Source organism: Antechinus flavipes, chromosome 1, assembly GCF_016432865.1.
Source record: "Antechinus flavipes isolate AdamAnt ecotype Samford, QLD, Australia chromosome 1, AdamAnt_v2, whole genome shotgun sequence".
NCBI classification, from domain to species: Eukaryota; Metazoa; Chordata; class Mammalia; order Dasyuromorphia; family Dasyuridae; genus Antechinus; species Antechinus flavipes.
The window spans coordinates 305814489-305841023 of NC_067398.1; the positions used below are offsets into that span (position 1 = coordinate 305814489).

The following is a 26535-nucleotide window of genomic DNA, read 5'->3' on the forward strand; positions in this document are numbered from 1 at the left end:
CTAATCAAAGAGTTGGGCTAGGTTAGGGTTTCTTAAACTTTTTCCACTTTTTTCCACAAAAACTCCTTTTTGTCAAAGAAACTTTCACACTCAAGCATTTCCCCTTTTATATAGACATATAAAATAGGCTTACAAATCAAACATTTACTGATAATAAATGATAATTTTGTGAACCCCCACATTCAGGCCCACATATGGAGGTCACATCTAGAGAGATTGCTTGCTCTACACAGGACTTATAAAGCCTCTGCCTGCTGTTTGTTGGAGATAAGAGTAGATAGAAAAGTCTGGAGCACAGGGAATTGCCCACAGTAGAGGAACCATAAACAGGAGGCTGAGAATGGGGATATCAAATATAAACATCATTGATTTCTACGTTTTCTTCTGACTGCAAAGCTATCAATCATGGAGGCACTCAGAAAGGTCACACATGGAATCTGTGACTACTGAGTTTTTCTCCTTAGGGCAAGTGAAGTCAAAACCTCTTCCTTTCAAGTCTTTAAAAAAACCTTTTTTACTGAATCACATCCATGTTGTACAATGTTGTCTAGATTGCTTGTTTATCTAGGCAATGTGGGTTGTAGTTGTTTCTGATATTTAGGAGCACCTTAAAATCCAACACAAACACAGAAATGATCCTACTCTTTTAAAGGGAATGCCTCCCTTACACCTATTTCCAAAAGGGACTCTCTTTGTTCTGCCTTTCATACTCTGGCTCTACTTTATCCTTCCAGGATTATATTATATATTTCCCTTCTCCAACTTAACATTCTAGATCAACTGATCTACTTGCTGTTCTTTAAGTACAATATTCCATTTCCCATTTCTGTGTTTTTATACAGATCGTTCCCAGTAATTGTCTTTTTTCCTGTTGTGTCGCTTTCCAATCTTCTCATCTTACCTCCATAAAGAATTCTGCCCTAGTTAAGAACCTCCCATTACAACCAACCAATCAACTCCCCAAACCAATTACAGATTGCATATATTTACTTTGATCATATTTTATATTATTTTCTGCAAAGGAACAAATGTATTTATCTTCAGAACATGGCCTGTTTAATGTTGTCTTCCTTGCATCTAGGATAGTGTTTGTCTATGGTACACAATTAAATGCTTTGAGATTTCTTTGTCAACAATTTCTCTATTAATGTGATGGAAAGTGATTAAGGAGAAAGATTGAACATGTTTCCTTCTATCTAATTCTCCAATATATAGCCTCACCTAGCACTGCATATATAGAACCTTGGGAACTGGAGGGTACTTAATAAATTCTAATCCAATGTTAACTTGCCCAAGTTTGCACAGATGGAAAAGTATCAAGGCAGGGTTCAAAACTAAATTCTGTAACTCCAAATCAGCATTTTCCCCACTATATCATGCTGCCTTACCCTACTGCTTAATAAATACCACCCAAACATGACTTATCAAATAAATAATCAATGTCTAAAAAGTTCCACCTCTGTGACCTCTTCTCTAAGATCCAGACCTACCATTAGACTTCCCAGATTAAGTTGAAATGCCCCTTTTATTTGAATAAGAGAATGACTATTCAGTGACAATTAGCACCCACTTCTCATATGTCTATAATATGCAAAGAAGAAACTCAAGAATCCATTCCAGCCTGCAGTAACTAGTAATTAGTAGAAATCATGCATATTTTGAATATTAATAGCTAAGAAAGGATATAGTTTTAAGATTTATAAAGCAATTTTTCACATTTATTTCAATAACCCTCTGATCCCCACAACAACCCAGTGAGATAAATGCTATAATTATACTTTTTTTTTTAGTCAATGAGACAATTTTTAGTGTCTGAAGAAGGATTCTAACTCATGTCTTCCTGACTCAAGCATTTCTCCTATTATCTCTCTTCATTTCACCACTGATAAAGAGGGCCCTTTAATCAGTTTATGACTATTCTATTCCTTTCTATGCTGTGTACCAAAATTTTCATGACTGAAAAGACTACCACAGAATGTCAGAAGAAGAAGCAAACTCTAAGACCCTCATGTGAATCAGATTCTCCTCGGTAACATATCTGACAACTGCTGAGACTTTACCTGAAAACTTTTAGTGAAAAAGAACCCCACTATTTTCCCAGATAGTCTCTCTCACTTTTGGACAGCTCCAACTATTAGGCAATGACATTCATTCGTTAATCCTGATTCTACTTGGCCCAATTTTCAAACAAAATGGAATACTAAAGATAGCTTGCTAAGATTATATTGTAAGTCACTTTAAGATCTATATGAACAGTTCTTGAGTCTCTTGTTTAGGAGAAGAAAAGACAGGTAGTGTTAGGTAATATAAGGCATTCACGATTAAAAGGAAAAAAAAGAAAAGAAATGAAAGTGAAAAGATCTGATTCATTCCCCAACCATAAATTACAAAACAGTGTTTATGACATGGGTGAACCTTGGCATTAGGATTTAAACTCTGTATACAATGACTAAGGTTCTATCTTGAATGCCACTCCAAGGATAAAATGCAGAGAAAAGGAGTGTAACCTACATTGTGAGAGGGTTTCCTGGCTCCCTGGAATTCCAAAGGAATAATGAGAATGTTTACAATGTTCTTTATATTCTGAGAAGAGTCTAGTTATACTTGAGTTTCAAGGGAGAGAGGACATTTTACATTCTGAATCAGATGTCCATGATCTCATTTGATTTATGGACCTGTCACTACTATTTGATGCTGTATCAAATGTGCTTTGAGAAGTTCATTTTATGAGCCTCTTTATCTATCAAAAGCTCATCCTAATTATGCACAGTCTTTGCAAATATTTTGATTCCTGCTTTCATTTTTTCTCATGTAGCTTGTAAAATGTTACCATGTACTGGTGGACCCTCTGGATTCATGATGAAGAGAACTTAAGCTTTTATTGTTTTGCTTTTTGGATTATAGGAGGGTGCCTACTCCATTCCCTTGACATTCACTTGGTGAATCTATTCTTGTGACATGACTTGAATATATACTTTTCTTTCCTTTTAATGATAAAGAATATAGGGAAGTTTTTTCCACTGGCCAAAGTAAGCCACCAAAGTGAAGCTTTTTTTGTTTGTTTTGTTTTGTTTTGTTTTGTTTTTTTTAAAGTTACTTACAGGATTGCATAATAATTTAGGCAATGTGGATATAAGACAATGACCTTACTGCCTTAGCTCACTTACCCTTTGTTCTAACTCAAATTCGTTTATATTCCACGCAATAGAGGTTCTTGGGAATGTTTAACTTTATGTGAGACAGTTCTATGGAACAGAAAGCTATGTCAGGCCTAACTACTGTGTAGTTAGGAATAATAGAAAGATAATCCTAGTTTGGGGTTATTCTGCTTAGCCTTTGTTAAAATTTAAGCTCTGTCACTCTATTCAAAGAGTTTCTATTCCTTTATAGCCTATACTGGAGCTAAAATGGCTAGCAGATAGTCCAAAAGAGATGAAGCCCAATAAATGATAGTAAGGAGGAATGCCCAAATGAGATCACATACCTCGCAGTCAGATGAGGAAAAAAAAAAATTATTCTACAGATAGGAGAAATGTGCCCATTGGTAAATCAAGTTGCTTAAGAGTTGACATTAAAGACATGGTGAATTACATGTCAGGCCAAATCTCAGCATAATGCTGATATAACTAACTATAAAGGCAATTTGAAAAGAACTTTTGAAGAGATAACCTAAGAAAGGTTGAAACCACTGAGAGGTGATGGACCTGTAACCCACATTTCTTCCTAAAAGACTTTATTATGTATATCTGTCAGCAGCAAAATTTCATTACTTGGTGCTATATTTTATCCAGTGTAATACTTCAATTGCCCTATATTGACATATAATCTCATAAAGTTTTTCACACTGCTTAAAAATATTTTGCACTAAACTGCTGTTTCAATAATGTGGTTCCACTTCTGTCTGTTCCATTAGCTAATTACATGATCATTGTTGTAAAATACATGCATAATATTGCTTATCTCACTTGAGAACATTGCTAGAGACCAGGTAGGCCTCTACTACATGATAGCTGACTTCTTTGGTGCACCATCTCCCCCACAACTATGCTTCTTCTGTATGCAGAGTAGGATTTCTTCCCATTTCTATTCCCAGAATGCAAACGCCAAAGCTTGGCTAGGTAATATAAATCTGAAATGTACTTTGAACACACTACAACTCCTGTCTTCAATGGGGCTGTTAATTAACATTAAACTTTTATGGGTGATAATACTGTTAACTACTTTGTATCTGGGGAAAAGCACTCTAAGACATTCTCACAGGACACTAAAGAAATACTTGGGGCTCAAAGTATATTATTTCTCATCATCATAATCTGAAATAACAGAAGACCAGGGCTCAGTCACACTGTATCCCAGCAACTCCTGAAAACTCAACTGAATATCTTTCCTCATAGGCAAAAGTGGAGAGATTTCCTTTAAGAAAAGCATTTGCATTCCTAAATGGAAAAAAAAAAAAAAAAGAAAAACAATTCTTAGATGAAGAGACAGTCACATAGCTAGCATAGTTAAGTGGAAAAAAGATCTAGCATAGAATCAGAAGAATGATACTTTATTGTCAATGTTGCCATCACCTATATGTGGGACACAGCATAATTCAGTATTAATGTCCTCACCTTTCAAATAAGGTGATAATGCTGGTCCTATCTGCCTTACTCAAAGATATTATGAGAATTAAATTACAGACAGAATATCAGCCTAGGATTCAGAAGACCTAGGTCCTAGGTCTCAGCTCCTCCCCCATTTGTTATTGGAATAAAAACATATTATATATGTGGAAAGTATTTTGTAAAAGCAAATAATTTTGCACAAATAAAAGGCACAATAATCCCACACAACAATTCATGAATTTCACCTTGAATGCATTTCTTGGCTAAATTCAAGGGTCTCAGTCTCCCAATCAAGTGCTGATCTGAAATCTTATAGGAAAAAAAAAATCCCTCTGAGCCAGGGCTTATTAAATCAGTTACATGATTAATGTGAAAGAGTGTGTGAGAGAGTGAGTGGAGGGGGAAGGTACCTCACTTCATGCAATAAGGACTGCTGATCATGCATTTTCAGTAACCTTTTAAGCCACCAAGAAAATTGCATCTTGGTAGATGAATCAAACCCAAGAAATATTTTTGTTGGCAGCTTTTCTTTTCATATTAAAAAAGAGAGAGCAGTATATGAAATTTCATTGATTGGCTCACCTCCAAAATGGATAAATATTAGAAATATTTTGATAGCTATTGATGGTGATATTCTATCCATGGCCAATGCTTTCTCAGGCAACATAAATATAAATGTCTGTAATTCTTAAAATGAATTAGGCCCCATAAGATAAATGGATATTAATTGAAGTCTTTTATAGGACTTTTTCCCATAGTCTACTGGGTTGAAAACCCACATAAAATGTCCAAAACTGCATTTGGGTAAGTATCAGTCAATCTCGACATAAGACTTTTAACTAGCAATGGGTAACAGCTCCACTAATCAACTTGATGGAGTCTTAAAATGAATACTTCCAGGAGACTTCGTGGCTGGCTCTACTTTGGGGAAAACCAAATGCCCCCATGAATTAGAAGCTCCCCAATCCATTCAGGTTTGTGACTACAAGAAGCACAGAGTCATAGTCTCTATTAGCAACCAGGTCTTACAGTCCCTGTTGACAAGATGGACAACAATCCAGCCTCGTAAAAGATTCATGACCCAACTTTGCACTCTCTGCTGCTTGCTTTCTCATAAAAACCAGTGCAAATCCTATCAAAAATTTAGCAGAATCCCTGCCTCATCTGTTTAGGCCTGAAGCTAGTTGCAGGGACAACTCATTAGGGACAGGCTCATTAAAACCAGCCCTGGAGCAAAAGCAGTTTGCAAGCCTCCTCATTTTTATTCACTTTCACCTCCCTGCCCAAGCTTCTCTGGTTTCCCAGATGCACCACTTCTAATGATTTTGTACAACGAGCAGGTCTGTTTGCAAACTTACACTGGACCCAGGGTCCGACAAATGCTGCGCCTTAACGTCTGCCAAAGCTAATCTAGCTCTGCTCCTTTGTTTGGCCTGGGAAGATATGGTGCTGAGAGTGAAGAAGTGTTGAAAGACAGGGCCAGCGACTCAAGTGGAGACAGGGATCAGTAAGCCCTCAGAGCACCTGCCATCAAAGGGAGAACAACAAACCAATAAGCAAACAAGAGTTCTGTCAGAGCTCAGGCCAAAAGTTAAAACCAGTTTGGTCTCTCTCCTAGATCACGTCTCACCTAACACATCAACCCCTAGGCAGTCAGGGCAGGGAACTGGGCAATAGCTGGGCTAATGGAGTCATAACCAGATGTTTCCTGCTACCTGCCAAGGATGCCCCATGCTGGACTGAAATGGGAGAGATTTTTATTCTCCCTCCATCCCACCCCCCCCACAAAAAAGTGGAATCCCTGGGTATAACACAAAGGACAGATGCCAAAGCAGACGTGTGACCATCCAGCTGTCAATATTTATGTGGCAACTCTATTGTCTCCAGCATGAATAATTTCTCTCTAGGAAAAAATAAAAGGAAAAGTTTCTATAACTTGTAACTTCCCAGACTTTCAGTAGTATTATTATATCATTAACATATCACATGACATCATAACCAACATCCCTCTTACTGCTATAGCATTTAATGTTGATTGTTCTTAAAACATAGATTATTGGCCCAACAGAGGGTCTGGATATGGAATTATTGACTTATATGTTTAAAATGCAAATTCCCTCACTTAGCTGTGCTTCATCAATACACAGCTTAGTTTCCACAACAGTGGTATTTTCTAAACAATCTGCTACCACTTAATTAGTGGTTATTCTGCCCTTCCTTCCTTTTCCCTTTCCCCTGTCTCTATAAAACAGATTGGGGGATAGTTTTCATGAGTAGCAAAATCTGGGAGCCTTGCTATTTTAAGTGATAACAGGGACACTGGCTCACCCTCACCACTAATCCCATCTGTGTGACATTTTTCCATTAGCAAACTTTACAAACAACCATTTCTATCTATCTTTCAGAATAATAATATCTCACAATTGGATATCATGTTAAGGTTTACAAAGAGTTTTATTCACAACCACCCTCTTAAGCAAGTGGTGCAGTTGTTATGAATAAAACTCCTTGTATAATGTTTACATGGTATCTAAATATGCAATATAGCCATTAAATAGTTATCTAAACTTCATTTCTGTTCTAGACATGAAAAGATGAGATTCAGATTGATTAAGGAACCTGCTTGTGGTCACACAGCTTAGCGATTGTTGTAGCAAAGATTCAAATTCAAGGCTTTTGACACCCACATCAGCATTTTCAATGGCAGCCTGCTTAGTACACTATCCATCACTTCTATCAAGTTCTAATCTCATTTGTAGTAGTTGGGGGGAGTGAGGGGGAGGGAGGAAGGGAGGGAAGGAGGAGAGAAGGAGAGAAGAAAAAAGAGGAAAAAAGAAAAAATCACAAAAGAAAGGCTATTTGTAATGAAAACTCTAATGCAACAGGAAATAACTTTTCATTTGTGCCACTAATTATCATTTAATGCAATGAAATTTTACAGTGCAAAAATTTTAGCAAGTGACCTCAAATTGAGATGTTTTGCATTTAAAACATGGCTTCAGTGCTATCCTCATTATTTATAGGGGATTTATTCACAAATTTCATTTAAGCCAATTTCTGACTCTTTAAGATAAGAAGGGAGGAGGAGTTTTGAAAGTATATCTGTTTTATTGGATTCCAAACTAGAAAGCCCATGACCTCTCAATCATCCAGTTATGTTTTCTCAAAGTAAAATTCCCTTTCTCTTATTACAAATCAACATAATTTATTTCTCACCTTTTGTGTCATAAATTAGCTCATACAATTTGGAGAATTTAATTTGGATGTATTTGGAATGAGGAAGGGCTTTGGAAGCAGGAAAGCCCTGGGTTTGAATCACATCTTTGATAGTACTGTGTGTGACTACAAGTAAGTCATTAACTTCTCTGAGTCTAGGTAACCTCATGTATAAAATAGGAAAAATATGATTTAAGATGCTACATCATGTGGTTTTGAAGATTAAATGAAATATATGTATTGTTTTACAAACTTTAAAGAACTATTATGAATAGTTAGAATAAGAAATAAGGAATGGCTCTGAAGTCAGAGGTCTTAGGGTCATATTTCCTTATTTATAAAATAAAAGGCTTGGACCAGACACTTTCTCAGGTTCTTTCCAGTTCCAAATCTATGATACTATATAATTTTAGCTATTATTTTTTAAAATTTGGTGAATCTAGGTCTGGGCACTCAAGAAATTCAATAAAGGGGTGAGAAATTCTCTATATAAGCATTATATGTGCCTCACAAATTTCTTCACTTTAATTTGTATTTTTAGAATCATGGCCAGGCAATGAAGATCAAGGTTTGCCCACTAGCTGACACACGCAAGATAGAGTCTTTCAACTGGACATTTTCCTGGTGCTGTTAACGGCATCCATGAAACTAGGGCATACCTTTGTCTCTTCCACTTTGCCCAAGCTGCCAAGCAACTCCAGGGAGACCCAGACATGGGCTACTCAATCCAAAAGTGCAATGACTTCACTGAACTTCATCACTGATACTACCTGCCCTCATTAAACATTCTAAATAAACAGGTGCTTCACACTGGGTCTACTTCTGAAATGACTTTCTTTTTATTCCCAGGGACACATCAAGAGCTGAGGGGGGAATTCATGCAGTATAGATCAGTCAGCCATTGACAGCACATCAGACTTTGACAAGCTGCTTGGCTCTGTTTAAAGTCTAAGTTGGGCCTCGGCCCATCAAGGCCATGGCTATTGAATTATTGACAGCCTCTCACTGTGGTGCAAAGGGAAAGAGTGCTACAGACTCAGCTCAATAAAGATGAAATGGAAACCCTCTCTGAAGCTTACTTTAGCACGTTAAAGGAGTTTTAATGGGGTGGTTTAAAATTCAGTAAGAGACTACATTAGGCTGATTATATTTTCAAGGGCTAAATGCAGACACACACACAAAAGTTTGGGATACTAAGGGGGTTACAAATGAGAGGGAAACTCTGTCAGTTAGAATTAGAGCCTTTTGAAAAGTGAACTCAGACTTCCAGCCATTCTTCAAGTGCTGTTGTTTCCTCTAGCTACACATCCCCCCATCATCATCCCATAGTTTCACATTCATCCACTTGTCATGTTTTAGCTTTAATGGGGGAGGGGCAGCATGAGAATAATATCATATTAGTTGCTTCCTACACCAAACCATGACCCAGAAGCATTACCAGAATACTCATATTAGTCCTACTCCTCCCTTTGCCCCCATTAATAAACTTTATCTTGTGCATGTATAAAAGTATTTACATGATCTTCAGGGGATACAGAGTGATAGCCAGTATCCCTTGGTTAGTAAATTAATATTAACAATTCTGATTTTCTTACATAATCTCCTTTCTTCTTTAAATTTATACCTGCCAAGATTTACTTGTATTTTAATAGCTGATGTCAGACAAGCAACATGCAGCAAGTCCCATCTCAGGACTATAATTTAAAATACAATGAGACTCGCATCAACTGTCGCATTGACATGCAGAAAATTATTCCACGTGGACTTCTAAAGTGCATCCTAAAAGCTTCAAAGACCGAGCACATTTTAAAAGAATTTAAATTGATGATCACGGCTTTTTTTTTTTAAAGCAATTTGTCTAATGTGACCCTGTATTCATTTTTCCGACATCACTTCCAATGCACTGCCTCCTGTCGAATCACAAAGAAAGCCTAACAGCACATCTAAATTTGTGTTCATTTGCCTTCTGCAGGATTATCTTTGCTACGTCGAGCATTCTAAGTAAATCAAAGATGCTTCTCGGGGCTGCAAGAGTAGGACTAATCTCCAGACAAATATTTAGAAGGCAGCTTAGCCTTCTCTGGCTTTAATCGTTTCCAACTGATTTGACTTATTCTAATTACAGCCTTTATGGTATAAAAGCCATTTTTATGTTGCTGAGGAGCAGTTTCATTGAAAATACATGAAATTTTGCTGAGTTTCTGTTCCCAGGTTGATTATGGAAATAGTACTCTCCAGCTTTCCTCTAATTAGAAAAACACACTGCACAGAGCATCAACAATTTTTAACATTAATAACGACAGGGTCCTTTCGTATCCCTAAAACCATTCCTCAAAATTGGATGCCAATAAGAGCCAACTTCATTTATGTAGAGTGTTAGAAACCATTTCCCTAGGTTTGCATATCAGATTTTTTTTTTCAAAAGTAGAAACTGCATATTTGGAGAAGATACTTAGTAATTTAATCTAACAGAGAAAAAAAAGATAATTAAACTCTAGCACAGTTTATGGTAGGCGCATTTGTTTCATGGCTATGAACTTGGAAAATTCTAAAGCGCATATTGTAAAGCAGATTAAATGGCTCCTTTGACAAATCAAAGAGCACAATAATTTGTTTCCTCTGGCTCCTTGTTTTGTACTCTGAATTCCCATAATAAACAGGAGCTCTGTTAGCATCATAAGAGGTGTATTAATGAATAGATGACACTTGTAGTTTTCCCAAAGTCGAACCATGTGAAGCTGTGTAAAACCTGGGGGAATCTACCATCCCCATGTCAATTTATAGGGATTAAAACAGCAAATGTCTCACCTATGTTACAAATAAAAAATCTATCTATCTATAGGTAAACAGATAATGCAGAGATAAGGCTTATGGGACATGACTAGCTTCATGTGAAGACCATGCAAAATTCTTCTAGAAGAACACAATACATCTTTTTTTTTCTTTTTAGCCAAATTAAGTTCCTTGTCAGTATCAAGTAACGATTAAGGAAGCGATCACTGAGCAATCAGAAATGGAAGATAATTTGCTATGTATCAAATAGCAGAAATGAGAGGTATCATTTGACCAGAAAAGTTTGGCTAGGGATCTTAAAATGACCCAAAGGGTCAAAGGTCTTCAACATTTGTCATAATAAAAGCATAGATTTAAAACTAGAGGTCATTGAGTTCAACTTCCTTGTCTGAGATATAAGAAATGATAAACAGGTAGATAGCTAGATAGACAGATAGACAGACCTACAGACAAGTCATAGACGGGTGATGGACAGACAGATTGATGGATGGGTAGATGATAGAAAAAGAGTCAGCCCTTGCCTTCAAGATAGTTACATTCTTATAAGGGAATAAGACATTAAAAAAAAAAAACAAAAAAAAAAAAAACAGAGTTGAAACATGAAATGGAGGAGAGGGGAGAAAGAATAGAAGCAGGATCCATGGAAGAGGTGCCTCAAAAATGAAGAAAAAATGAAGAAGGAATTGAAGGAAATGAAGTGCAGAGAACTGAAATTACTTGCTCATGTTCACTCACTTCCAGAGAAACAGAGGGAACAATTTCAGGGATATGTCACTGATAGTTATCTTGACAGGATGTAGTTGCAATTTAGTCATGCACTTTATGATCAACATTCTTCTTTCAAGCCAAAGCACGGGAAGGATGGAATCTTTATATGGCAAATAAAGTTCAGGGGATAACACAGCCTCTGTGTTGCATGTGTAAATTTCATCTAATTATTAAAGGACCTTATAGGCGTGGTCTCTTAGGACAGGTTTTAAGTGAGTCTAATTGTATAAGGCCTAGTTTTTAATAATAACAGAAATAACTGAGGATATTGGTTTGTTTTGGTTTTGTTTTGAATATGCTTAAGGATATGGAGGAATTTGGAAGTTGGTAATTGATGATAATTTTAGGTACTAGAGGTATACACTTCAACTCAATAGCTTATTAAATACATCAAATATTGTAGAGATAGTGACTTTTGGAGGTTTTGAGGTTTTGCTCACTGGTAATCATGCTCTGGCAGGCTACATGCAAGATAGCAAGCATGGAATATACCATTTTTTAAGAGTTGATATGAATACAAGGCAAGTTGATAATCATAAAAGATTAATATCAGAAGAGAATTTGAGAATCCTATAAGTACAACCTCTCACTTCTATAGGAATTACTTTGACAGAATTCCTGATAGCTGGTTATTCAGCTTGTATAGAGCTTGAATGGAGAGCTCTCTATTTAGTGAAAAGCCCATCTACTGTTGTCTCCCCAATAAGATTATAAACTCCTTGAGGACAGGGATTGTAGTTTACTTTTTTTTTTTTTTGTATCGATTGTTACACTTAGCACAGTAGATATTTAATACATATTTACTGATTGAGTAATTGATGGTCTATCTTGAAAATATGTTTACTTACATTGAACTGAACTTTGTCTCCCTGTAACTTTGACCTCTATGTTCCCATCCTGTTCACTAGAGCACAAATGTCCCTTTTTCTATATGAGAGACCTTTAAATATATGAAGACAACTATTAGGTCCCTAATAAATCTCCATTTCTCTTAGCTTATTTTGACTTACTCTACAAGTCCCAAGTGAAAAGATGAGTAAAGCTGCTTAACTATTTGCATCATGCATGTCAACTGCATTCAAGAACAACGGAGGGCTAAAAGTTCATTGCAGAATTCTACTATCTGGGAAATACAAAGCTGATCTAGTATAAATTGAAAATCAAAAGCAAGATGACCAAAAGAGTACTGAAAGATTTAAAGATGGAGTTTGGGGTCAAATTCCAGCCTAAGTTAAATATCTAGAGGAAATTTACCTAATAGAAAGAATACTGAGATTAGAAAGGGGAAAATCTGGGGTTAAATCACTGATTGCCATTTATTATAAAATTACTTTATCCCTCTGGTTCTCAGTTTCCATATTGTAACATAAGAGGATTGGATTAAGTGATTTCCAAAGTCATTTTCAGCTCTCCCATTCTATAATTCTTCAATTCACAATTCCATTATTCGGACCAGCAATTTTCATAAATAAGAAACTGAGGACTGTTACAGATACCCCTTTGGAATGAACTATTGACAACTAACTTGAGGAATGAATATAGTTCTAGAGTTTTTAAAATGGAATTCTGAGATTCTGAAGAGACAATTATGCTATCCCCTCCTGGGGATAAACAGGAGGAACCGCAATGTATTCAAGCATCCCTTAAGGAGGGTCAAATGTGGAGGACAGATGCAGCTTGGGGAGGCACAAACAACACATTAGGAGATTCTCCTAAAGCAAAATTTCAAATAAGATACAATACTGTAAAAGACTGGTTAGCCCAATAATTGGGAACCAGAGTGAGCTTCGCTTATATAACTTGTGGAGTAGAAGAGGCAATGCTTCGACCAGTAAGAGGTCTCATAAACAGCAGCCACAAACAGAATCCCAAGAACAATTCAGTATATACACATAATTCCTTCTTATGTGATATTTTAAGATATTATACATGCACATATGTATGTGAAAGAGAGAAAGAGAGGAGAGAGAGAGAAAGAGAGATAGAAAGAGACAGAGACACAGAGGGAGACAAAGAGACAGGGGGAGGGAAAGAGAGAGGGGGAGAGAGATTCACAAAGACAGACAGACACAGATACAGGGACAGACACAGAAACAGAGACTAAGACAGAAGTGAGATCCAGAGAGCCAGAGCCAAAGTAGGCAGACAAACAAGAAAAAGAGAAAAAACAGAGAGGAAAGGAGGGAGGGAAGGAAGGAGGGAAGGAGAGAGAGAGAGAGAGAGAGAGAGAGAGAGAGAGAGAGAGAGAGAGAGAGAGAGAGAGAGAGAGCGAGCGAGAGAGAGAGAGAGATGGATGTATGGGAAGGTCAGTTTTGATAAGAAAAGCATTTTTCCTCTGTATGCATATCCTGGCATAGTTTCTTAGTTAGGCAAGTCATAATTACAATGAAGTAGATATAGAATAGTAATGATTCACATTTCTAGAATGTTTTAAGGTTTAAAAGTTATGCCTTTCTCACAACTCTCAAGGTAAATATATTAAGTATTACCATCATTACTATATAGATGAGGACATTGAAGACCAGAAAAATGACTTCACTTGCCCAGTCTCATACAACTGTCATAGCCAATTAATTTAATCCATGTTTTATGAGTCCAAGACCAGTAGAGGGGTAGCATTATGTAGTGCATGATTACTGGACTAGAATCAACAAGACCCTGTTCCAAAATCTACCTCAGAAATGTATTAGTTGTAGAACATGGCAACTTACATTCTTTTCCCTCAGTTGTCCATAAATTACTAATTTATTAAAGCAAAGATCAAAATTATTATTAAGCTGGCCTAAATAGACCTGACCTATTTAAACAATTTCATAATGCTGAAAAATGAGAAGTGGATAAAGGAAAGGACATCTAAACTCTTTACGATAATTTTAAATCTAGGTTTAAATGATGTCACAAAGAAACCAAAATAACCTACACCCTTCTTGTCAGCAAATACTTGAACTATTTGCTGAGCGGAGAGATATAAAAGCCAAGGTCAATGGCTATTAAAAATATAAACTTGTTTACATAGAATAACAAAAGATTATTTAACATCACTTTGTAAAAAAGTAAGAAACAACAGAATAAAAAATACTTTAAATAAAGTATGGTAAGAGACCCAGATGGATAAAAATATACTAATGTTTGTGGAATTAAAAAGATAAAAACAAAATCAAAGACAGAATCTGTATGGATTTTTTTTATTTTTAAAACTCTTTATTCACCATTAAGAACAACAGAACACTCAAATGTGGATTCATATCATAGAATATGTTTAAATAGGAAATGGAAATGTACTGAAAAGGACAGCAATGGGAAAAAGAGGCTGGATTAGACCATGTATCCTCAGTGGAGCTAAGTGCTGAAGACAACATAATTTTAAGATTGCTGAAGAAAAAATCCTCAAGGCATATAAAGGCAAAATGCCAAAAACATGAATAAAATGCTGAATCTCATTTCCATCAAAAAAGGAAACCAATAAAACATCAATAACAGCTAATCTACAAGTCTATTTTCCTATTTATATGAAATTTTTGTTAGACTAATCTATGCATTATTTGAGGACATTCATAATGAAGACACTAGAATAGGGAGGCTTTCACAAAATATATTGCACTGTTATATATCTTCCCCATCATATAACTGACTGAAAGATGTAGAAAATGCAAATTCTCACTAAACTTATTCTATTCAGACTACTAAAAAAAATTTAAAATCACAACATTTGATTAAGTAGACAAAATGCTACTGTAAAGGTTTTCATCTAACAAGGTAGAGAATATCTCCATTGCAGATATCAGATATATGCATAATTCCTTGAAAGATATAATAGAGATTAACTTAATTAATATGAGTCAAGACATAAGACAGATAAATGTGTACTTTCACATCTAAGGTAGAGATCTAAAATAAAGTCCAAGTTAAACATAAAGAGGTGAAATTTTCCAAGATGATCTTACTTATAGACTACATTATAGATACTATAGTACTGAAGAGTCACTTAAATGAGAGATACAAAATCACTGAAAATTTTGGCCTACCTTTCTATCTAGGCAAAACCAACTGAATAAATCACACTTACAATTATTGCTTCCATATCATGGGATTAGGAACATGGCACCCCCATGATCTGAAAAATCCATGTAAACTTTTTTGGCCCTTCCTTCATACCAAAGAATAAGTATAAACTTCTTTTCCTCTTTTTCTTTTATGGTTTACAATACCTTGGGTTAAGTATTTGGTCATAGGCTCTGTCTTCACTATTTTTTTGTGGCTTCCACAAAACTCTCCCCAGCTTCCTATTTAAATTCTTATGCTGACCCAGAATATATTGAAACCATGATGGGGAAAATCTCAATGAGGAAAGGATAACTGATAAGGGACAAGAAATAGGTGGATCTAGAAATGAACAGGAGGGTAGGAATAGCCTGCCTTTGGAAAACTGCAAAATCCTGTCAATTTCGAAATTTCTCTCTGAAACAAAGATTCATCTTTTTTTTAGTCCCAATATTCTTCTAGTAATGCTTTTATGGCTACAAGTTCAAGGATCATTATATATGAAGCACAGAAACTGAGGGTCATCCAAAAGGTAATGGAGAAGTTCACTGTGTAAGAACAGTCTACTACATATTCCAAACAAGAAAAAACAAAGGAGATATGATGTAAAAGATTTCATCACAGAAAACACGTGAACCAAAAAGACAGCTGGTCTTAATTCAAGAGGGCAATTCTTCACTGGCATTTTCAGGATGTCAGGAGAAACTGAAGATCATCCGTACATTAGATAGAATCCTGTTGTGTGGGTGGGAAGAAAGAAATAAGAATCATAGTCTATGGACATAGGGATACAAAACCAGAACAAAATAGTACCTTCTTTCAAGGAGCTTACTTTCTACTACAGAAATACAATAATTAAGTATTCAAGCATTTCAGAATGGCAGTACAAATGTTTAATCAATATCAATTTTGATAGAAGTATGAAAAACCACAATTCTCACTTATTTGAGTCATTGGCAAAGGCAAAATGATTATATCTTAATGATAAGCACTTCTGACTTAGAAACTGTGATATGGATAAAAGAAAAGGTGATAATTCTAAGAAATTTTGAGGTGTTAAAAAATGAGGGAGTGCTCTAATTTCACTTAAATAGGAACTTAAGCTATCCATTAAATATGTTTTCTGGTATGAAACAGAATGTTCTATGGCATGAGAGAGAAGTAACTTAGAAGTCATCACATAGAATAGAATGGGGAGTCAATAAAAATAAAAAATATTGCCAAGGTTTGTATTGACTGAAATCGACTTAATTTTATACTTTCTCCACTGTAGGGTGGGATTATGAATTGTAGGGTGGGAGTGAATGATGGTATGAGCTACTAGGACTAGAGGCTTAGCAAGTTTGCTTTGCTGAAAAGTTAGGGAGAGAAAGAAAGAATGTTATAAGGACTAGAGGGTAACAGACAGTGAATTATTAAGTGACTTATTATGGATTCAAAATGGATTGTACTGAGATAGAGGCAAGTCAATTCAGAGAAGGTGATATAAATTAGAAAAATAGAGATTAAAGAACTAAAAGTTATTATAAAGGTAAAGAACAAGCTAAATGAAAATAAAGGATTCTTGAAAGGTGGGGTTGTGGTCAAAAAAGGGGATCTTGGAGGTAGTGCAATTTGGTGATGATGAAGCATGACCATGACAGTGAGTGGCTGAAGAAGGCAAGGATTAAAAGAGGAAGAATTATGTGGTAGGGTGATAAAGGAAGAAGTATGCTGGAGTTGGTGTAAGTAGTTACTTTTTGGAAACTGACAAGGGCTTTGTTTATTATATTTAAACTTTCATTTATCATTTTGATTCTATAGAATTAAAAAAGTGATAGAGAAAACAATAATAATGTCATTTAATTTAAAGGTATATTTAAAGCGCACATAATCTCTGCTCCTCCCCCCAAATCCCAGAAGCAATTGTTAAAACATTATGAGCACATCTCTGGATATTGGTCTCAGAATCAAAACTCATGTCCTCAGGGGGAGAGGATGAAGGAATGATGATCAAGAGTTCTAATTATTATGTAAATAGGAATCAATTTCAATTCAATAAGCATTTATTAAGTACCTACTACTAGGACAAAAGACAAAAAATAACTTCTGTAAGGAGTAGGAGTTGTCATATTAGGGACCCAACTAGCACTGGCCAATTGGGCAACACAGCTTCCTCTTTCTCCTTTTTTCTTTCTTTTCTTTCTCTTTTCCTTTCCCTTCTCTCTGTCTACATAGAATATCATTCTCTTTCCTGTAGGTCCCCTGCCCAAAAGGATTGTAAGTTTTGATCACTGAAACATCCCAAGATGTCTTGGGGTTATGGGCTGAAATATCTTTCTGAAGGATGTGCCTTGAACCCACATCCCTCTGGCTCTTATTGACTGACAACAATAAGTCCCAAACCAAGGTCCACTTGATCACTGTTTGGGCCCTAATTGGCTGAGGATGAATGTAAATAGCAATTGTATCTGTTTTGACAGAAACCTTGAAGTTCTTCCCTTCCCAGATTGATTTTGTTTTTTTGGATTAGATAAAAAAAACTATTCTCTGGCTCATTCCTTACCTAGCCTTAAATCACTGTTGGGGGCGCATTGCTTCAGTCAAACTGAAACTTGTTAAAGATCTTACCTTTAAAAGGCCGACTCCTGTGTATCTAGGGCTCATAAAGACAGAAGGTATAGAGAGTTTTCAACCAGGAAGACGTGGATTTTAAATCTAATTTTAAATTTAATTTCTAAATCAAACTGGCTGTATGATTCTGAGAAAGTCACTTAATCCCTCCAGCAACTTGATAAGATTGTAAATTGTAAATTTATATTAATTGAAGGAGTTTCCCACTTTAGAATCCCCAGAAGAATAAAGCCACAGATTTAGTATTGATCCCAATAACTTACTAGAGAGATCAAATGACTTCCCTAAAATCACAACTCAGGGTAATGACTATAAGCTAGCTATTGTCTTCATGTTGTTCATATTTCCTCTACAAAACCAAGCAAAATGGATTTTTCTTAAGCAAAAAACTGAGCATGTCTCCTTTCCACCTTCTCTCCTCCAAAAAAAGAAGTGGCTTTTATTTTCAAGATACAATACAAACTTCAGTGCTTAGCTTTTAGTTCTTTACAAACTCGCTCCAACCTATTCATTTTGGCCCCATCATACTAATTACATCCACTGTGTATTCTTCAGTCTAGCCAAATCAGTCTTTTCTTTGTTTCTTACTCAGAATACTCTATGTCCAGTCTCTGTTCCTTGGTACTATCCTTCTCACTTTCTTCTTACTTCCAGGTCATGTAATCTTCCTTTTCCTTCCTTTGAAATGAAGTAAAAGCACTTTTATGGAAAACTTTTCCTCATATCTTAACTACTAGTGCCTTCCTTTCCAAACTACTTTATAGTCAACTACTTTGTATCTATTTTCCATGTATTTATTTTGTGTATGCTTAACATATTTTGTTTTGTTTTTCTCTCTTGTTAGAATGCAAGCTCCCTAGGGTAGGGAATGTTTTATTCATTGTATTTATATGTCCAGTACCTAGCACCAGTGCCTGGCACATAATTGGAACTTCATAAATATTATTTAAATGATTGGATTGATCCAGATATCACTGACTAAACACCTGCTGAATTCACATCCCTAGGCTGGAAAGGGAGATATTAAAAAAAAATTAAATAATTTTTTTAAAAAAGGAAGACAAAGTATATCTCTAGGACTTTACAATTAAAGAGGCCAAGTCATATGATCATATAAACAAATAGACAATGATGCAATCTAAGCCAGATGCCTTTGAAAAGGGAATATGGCGGTGGATTGAGATATGTGAGGCAAGACTGACTGATATCTATGGTATTACCAAATGACACGACAGATGAGGAGCTTCTTGGGGATGGGAATAAAATGAGAGAGAGCTGGAGGAGAACATAGTGATATAGAAAATTTCAGAATCTGTTAGCTGCCATCATGTCACATAATCTGATTAATCCTTAGGCAGTCTCATTTTCATTTGCCTGACTAGACCTTAGTAAAAGTTTTATTTATTATTTTAAACTAAGAAATATTTAAGCAAATACAATTTTAAATGTGCTACATAAAAAAATTCATTTGATTATGTCTTCACATAGGCAATAAACTGGATGATTTGGCAAGAAAACCACAGATATTTATGAAAGGAAACTAGTAATTTTGTCCTGAATGATCTTAGTTTTATTTACTAGATTGGTCAGATAGGTGGCACCATAGTGCATTGAGTGCTAGGTCTGGGGTTAAGAACACATCCTCAGGAGTTCAAAACTGGCTTCTGCATGTTTCTAGCTATGTGATCCTGGTCAAGTCACCTAACCCTGTTCATCTATTTCTTCATGTGCAAAATGAATTGGAGAAGGAAATGGCAAACCACTTCAGTAACTTTGCCAAGAAAACACAAATAGGATCATGAAGAGTCAGACATTACTGATATGACTCAATAACAGTTTTATCAGATTGATCAATTCTGAAAGTCAGTGTAGACATGACCAGAACATAAACTATCTATTTCTTGGTGTTTGATAATTAATTTCCATTTCTCATTCATTCATTCTTCCAATGAAACAACATCATTCAGAGCATAACATTTAGTTTCAGGAGATCTGGGCTTGAATCTTTTCTCAAAAACCAAATCAATTGTTGTAACCATGTCAGGAATCAAGCACTTATTATATGCCAGACACTATGATGAATATAGGAGATATAAAGAAGATGGAAATAGCCCTGTCTTCAAGAAGCTCACAGCCTAATTGGAGAGATAATATGCAAATAACTATATACAAATAATAAACATACAAAATAAATTGGAGGTATTCTCAGAGAGAAAAGCTAGCATTAAGAGAGATGAATAAAAAGCTCCGTGCATCATAAGGAGCACTTTACCTATAACTAAAAGGAAGTCACAGTTTCCTCATCCATTAAATGGCAGCAGTACTAATGCTCAGAATCCCACAGGGTTATCATGAAAAAAGAGACTTGAAAACCCTAGAGTATTGTGTAAATGTGAGTTATAATTTATTAAATATGTAATATGTTCAAAGTATTCTGTTGGGTATTAGCATAAATGCTGATGGATTTGTGATCTCAGTGATGGAGGTATTAGTTCCACCATTGTCTTTTCACAATCTTTCATTCTGAGTAATTCTAATCCACCATCCTTCTGAGAATCTACCATTGAGAAAAAAACAAAGATGGTCCCAGACTTGATGCAACTTTATACTTTAACATGAAATAAATCTCCTGGATCTAGTTATATGACAGAGTAAATTCACTTCATGATCCTGAGCTTCATTTTGTTTATTTTGTAAATGAGAATTGAATTGAATGGTCTCTTGCAACTTAAGTATATTATGACTAAATGATCTTTTCTTGAACTTTGGATATATCTAGCAAGAACCCTGTCTTCTCTTTCTTCCCCCATCCTCCACCACCCTCCAACAAATGATTCATTGTTTCATTTTAAATGTCTCTATCATTTTAAGTATGTCACTCTATGTCCCTAGTAGATGACTCAATCTTCTCATCGTAGCAATACAAAGTATTTTCATGGTTTAGGATTCAAAACCATTTCTCATTATGTTATAGAAACTGGGGACTCTGGGACTTAACAGCAGAAATCTTGTTATTTCCAGTAACTATTGCATGAGTCCTATAAGCAAGCTCTGGACAGAAACATTCTGTTATCCTCATCTTCTGATCTAGTTTCAAACTGTACTTTGTATAACTTATCTGTGTGTTTATACATGCATGAATTGCATGAGATTCCAGTAAATAGGGAAGGAAAGGGGAAATTCAAACAGCCCCGTGCTAGCCTATATTATAAAAGATTAGGAGCTTGAATCTAGGACCTCAAGATCTCCTAGTGTAGGAGTGTCAAACTGTGAACTGCATGGCAAATATAGCTTGCAATATCCAAGGCTAGAACCTAACTAAAATGTAATTGGGAAATATTTTTATAAATTTAAAAAAACACAATAGGACATAGCTCATGTTCATATGTAATTTTCTAGGTAAAAATGCAGCCAGCAGAGATCTTTATGTATCATTTAATGGCACTGTTTCTATTTGAGTTGGAAACCAATGATCTAGTCTAACCCCATCATTTGACAGCTTACTCCCTAGTAAAGATCTCATGTTTGAAAATCTAAAATTCTTTCCACTATAGATACCTACTAACAGTGCAAATGTATTTAATTTGGGAATGGTTTCGAAAGTTAACTGAGCCCAACTTCAAATCATTGCAGGATTTCAGAATCCATCTGGAGCCCGAAAAGTACCAGAGTTCAGTAGAAGTTGGGTATCTATGGCACTGTTTTTCCCCCAGTTCACAACTGCTATACTATCACCTACCAGTATTGATGGCATGAGAAGGCAGTAAAATCAATATAAAAATCAAGTTTGCATTGAGGGTTTTGTTCCTGATATTTTTCTATGGCTTCCATTACTTATGGAAGGAGTTCTGTTTTTTTTTTTTTTAAACTTTGAGGGGGAAAACCACCTACCTTCTCAAATTACTGATTGGGTTAAAAATGAGAAACAGTTTTTTTCTCTGATTCCTAAGCTGCTCAGAGCAGCATCTGAAAAATAAGCAATAATATTAAAATAGTGTTGGTGGCTGAACAATGTCATTAGATGAAAGTGGGTCTAATGCATTAGGACAAGTTGAGCTAATAGGAAAACAGCTTTGATTCACTAGCCTCTGTCTAACATGCCCCGACAACAGGAGTTAGGAGGCAGTGGGAAACTCCCCTCTAATCACCTCCTGTTAGCTGCAACTATAGGCAAATTGCTGGTGAGGATTAAGTGGGGAGACTATCACAGGATCAGTGTCAGGCAGAAAAAAGGCTCAATTTGAGAGCAATCATGAGTCTGTAATCACTTCTTTGAGAGCTTTTCCCATTGCTAACTGTAGCCTTTTAAAAGTATGGACACAGGACAGGTACCTACAACAAAGGCAAGATGAATTAGAATGATTACTCTCATAAAAAAGATAAGACATTATTAAGATATATTTTTTGCCTCATATATAGATCTTTCTCAATAATATGTGTAGTCAGATGTAGCCTTAGCCAGGGAATGTTGCTTCAAATAAAGGATTTATTTGGGGACATAAATAAAATGAGTTGAATTACTGGAAACATTCAAAAGGATCTGGAAAGAAATTTTGTTTAAAAAAAAAGAAAGAGATACATTTCGTTTATCACTGTTTGAGTAATATGAGTGCAAACAGAAACAAATTAACTCGGTGATATTTTAAGAAGTGTTATACAATAGTGGGAAAAAAAAGAATTGCTGGAAAGATACCATGTCACTCCAATGCTAGAGAGAATTTTTAAAAATTGAAATAAAATAAAGAGGCCCCTTCTGTTCATGACACATAGCTTTATTTCACATAGGATGGGCTCTCGTTTGGAAACTCATGCTCACTCTTTTTTACCAGCTTCATTTTTTCTCACATTACTTGGAGAAGTTTGGAACAAGGAAATGTGAAACCTGAGGCCATTTAAAAGTCACTATACTGGTATAGAGAACCAAGTAAAGCAACTGACAATTATCCCATATTTAAAGTGGAAATCTGATTTATCCAACATTGGATTTATTACTTTGGATTAATTTAAATCAGAGCACCATGTCTACAGGCACTTTTAGTCTGAGTAGATTTTAAGGACATCTCCCATCAGTTAATTCATCTGTAACTTGTTAACAGGACAGAGGAAAGGAAGAGACTGGGGGTAGAAGATATAAGAAAAGGTGGAGGAAGAGAATTGGGGCTCACTGAAGCAACATCCAAGTTGATTTTCACAACTTTTCCTATTCTGCTCTATTTCCCAAATTGCTTAGGTAGTCACAGAGAAGGATCCGTAATTTTATTCCTATTATTGAATTTATGTGGTTTAATTTACAATGTTTAAATGAAGCATATTATATTTAAAATTCACAAATGCCAGGATGAACATGATGCTGAAAACTACCATTCAGCATTAAAATAAGGCTGCTTCCCTCCATGAAAGCTGTTTTATTTTATGAATTGGATTTTTTTTAAAGACATAACCAGACTCTACCATATGAGAATATATAATGGAATCATAAAATTACTTGCCCCTTTTCATTAAAGAAAAAAAAATGAAAACAGACATCTGTATGAGGAAAATAATCTCTGAAGGGAAAACCAGATCTTTCAATGACCAACAAAGAACCTGCATACCTCCAATCCCCCTTCTCATTTTTTTGAATAATTTGTCTATAATAATGTCTAACTTCTTGTCTTGATAATACTGAAAGAAGAAAATCCAAAAACGTGAGTAGATTGTCTCCCTTTCTCTTGAAAAGAGAAGAAAGAAGTGTCTTCAGTCCATCAATGATATGACTTTTGCAGTAATACACTTACAATCAGGAAATTCAAAATCCTCTCCCTGGGACATGTTTTGCACAGTTTGAGGTTATTTTTGTTGGGGGTACAGCAGGGATGAAAAGAAAGGAAAAAGGTTCATTAAAAGTACAGTGCATTTGAAACAGTTTCTTGAGAAACATTAGAAGTGAACAGGCAAGGGAAAGGAAATTTAAACAACAAAAAACCACAAAGAAAGGCAGCAATTTCAACGAAGATTAATTGCAAATTCAAGGTGACAATTTGCTTACTATAAAGAGGACCTTATTACCTAGAAACATCTGAGTCATGATGGAAAAGATAGCTGCTGACCCAAAATTGGTACAAATTCATGCTATGTAAATTTGAAAAGACTAATAAGTAAAAATCTACCTTCCAGATTTACTGTCAATTTTCTTCTTAGTCTAGGTACCTTAAGATAAATTTAAAGATGTGTGTGCAACATCTGCCCTGTGGCTACTATGCCAACATAAAGATTTTTCTGTGATCCTATTTTTCAAAATGTACATATGTATATGAATATACATATACCTAAACATAGGTATGTGTATAATTTGTATGTATATAGCTGTCCCCAAAAAATTTTCTGAAATGCTTTATTTGTGCATTTCTTTAAAATGAAAAAGGACAAAGGCATATTAGTTTTATGATGTCATTATATAGTGCCTGAGAAGCCCAAATCTACTTTCTCTACTTTTCCAAATGCCACTATTATTCCATCAAATAGCTCAAATCATAAGTCAGCACTGAGGACATTTCTACCTGTGAATTTCATGTACCCAAAGAGAATGATCAGTTTCAAATTTATTAATATCTCCATTTCACTTGCTTTGTTTGCAGTTCAAGAGAAACTTAAAAAAAAAATACAAACTTGTTTCCTATGTTTAAAACTTACATCCAGCAACTTCTAGGTTCCTTTCAGAAAAATAATTATGATTCTAAATAAAGTTGCCCTTAATTCACACACATTATTCTCCTTGTTATCAGTCATGTATAAACTGCCTCCACAATGGAAAAGGAAACAAAAATCTGGATAAAAAGTAGGGTGAAGGAAAATATAAATGTTAGCTTTTTTTACATTTCTTTCCTCTACTCCCCATTCTCTAGTAGTACTGTTTGACATTGGACTATTAAAATTGAGGGGGAACACCCTTTTTGAGTGCTCCTTTTATACAAACTGGACACATGACCAGGTCAGCGAATCAAAACCTAGAATCACCACAAATCACATGCACAGTGTAAACACCATCACTGCCATGGCTGCAAACCTTTTCTCCAATGAAACAAATCGGCATAAGTTATTTTCATTCCCAATAGTAAAAAGTTGTTAAAGATATCTCTATTGGGTTAGTTACAGAATAAAATGCAAATCACAAATACAAACAATCCTAGGGAGGGGTTTTTACAAAGCTCCCCCCTCTTCAAAAATATACACATATTCAAAAAGCCACCCCCCCATCCCTTTCCATGCATAGATACATAAAAACACCACCACCACACACTAGCCCCAAAGTATTTGTGATATAATGAGGCTTTGTTATCCGAAATAATATTTTCTAAAAGCCATAGTTTGTGCAATTACCTGTCATTAACTTCCATTTGCTATCAATTTGCACCCTTTAGTAGCAATCAAAGTTTCCAAAGGGTTGATTTTAATTAGTTTAAATAAGAGAAATATTGTTTATCTGTGCAGCAGAATAGCCCCTCTGTCTAGCAGGTTGGTAGTGACAGGTAATTTTTGTTTTGTAGGTCACCCTTAACTGGAGGTGCAGCAGGGGTAGTTAAAGGTAACTGTGATCAAGCATTGCAGAGTTCGTTCTCCGGTGATTTCTAACAGAATCTCCTATCTTAATACACAAACTCACCCCACTGTGAAGCAAGCCAGGAGCAAGGTTGGATAGCCAGGAGTCAGTGTAAGGGGCTAATGGTTAGCTCCATGAGAAAGGGGGGAAGGGAAGAATAAAAGAGAGATAAATCTTTTTTAAAAGAAAAAAAAGCCAAAGCATCAGGAATATGCTCAAAATAAGGAAAAGGGGATGGAAAATTAATAATCCAACAGGCAGGTTCCTTCAGTGTTATTAATCATGCTCCTTCTCAGAAGCAAGAGAGAAGCCGAGATTTGCACATGGGAGGGGAGGGGAATGTACACCATTGGCCAACTGTGCTCATTCCTATACATCTCAGCCAATCCTTTTTTTTTTGCCTTAAGGTACAAATATATCTGGGATGCAGTTACAAAATCCTGGAAGATGAAAAATCATGCTCTCTCAGCTAGGCAATGCTTGGTCCGGTTAATGCACTATAAACTTTATTTGAGCTGACTTCTCATTTGATCCCCCTGTGACAGGGTCAGGGAGCGGCAAGCAATTCCACCCCCAAATCATGCCATAATCGAATTGCTGCCTATTTCCCGAACCTATAATGAAAAAGGCAACCGAAATAATGCAGGTAATGTTGGCAGCCTCCCCTTGCTGTCGTACATTATTACTGCCGATTGCTTGCCTCCATTTCCCCTGTACTCTAACAATGAATATATTTCACAGCTCACTTGCTTTACTGTGTGGGTGGTATGGCACAGACACCTACATGATATGAAAGAAAATCTAAAACAATAGGGTTGTGTTTCTGTGCGTGGTGCCTAACAGGCTACTGGTAGGAAAGGCAATTTTGTCAAGCTGCTACCAGGAAAACATACTCCCCCCATCCCCCCCACCCCACCC

At 35.8% G+C, this 26535-nt stretch overlaps 1 protein-coding gene across 39 annotated transcripts in view; it reads right to left on the bottom strand.

The window, feature by feature from the left end:
* The window catches only part of RBFOX1 (RNA binding fox-1 homolog 1), a 1699751-nt gene that overhangs the window by 264010 nt on the left and 1409206 nt on the right, over positions 1-26535 (bottom strand). Inside the window, exon 1 of one of the 39 annotated variants that reach the window (XM_051963999.1) lies at positions 25681-25886. The exons of 37 other annotated variants lie outside the window; for them this stretch is intronic. The gene's annotated coding sequence lies outside the window, so the exon portion shown is untranslated. Of the gene's footprint in view, positions 1-5965; positions 5989-25680; positions 25887-26535 lie in introns of those variants that run through there. One more of the 39 variants, XM_051964043.1, reaches the window with a different exon arrangement.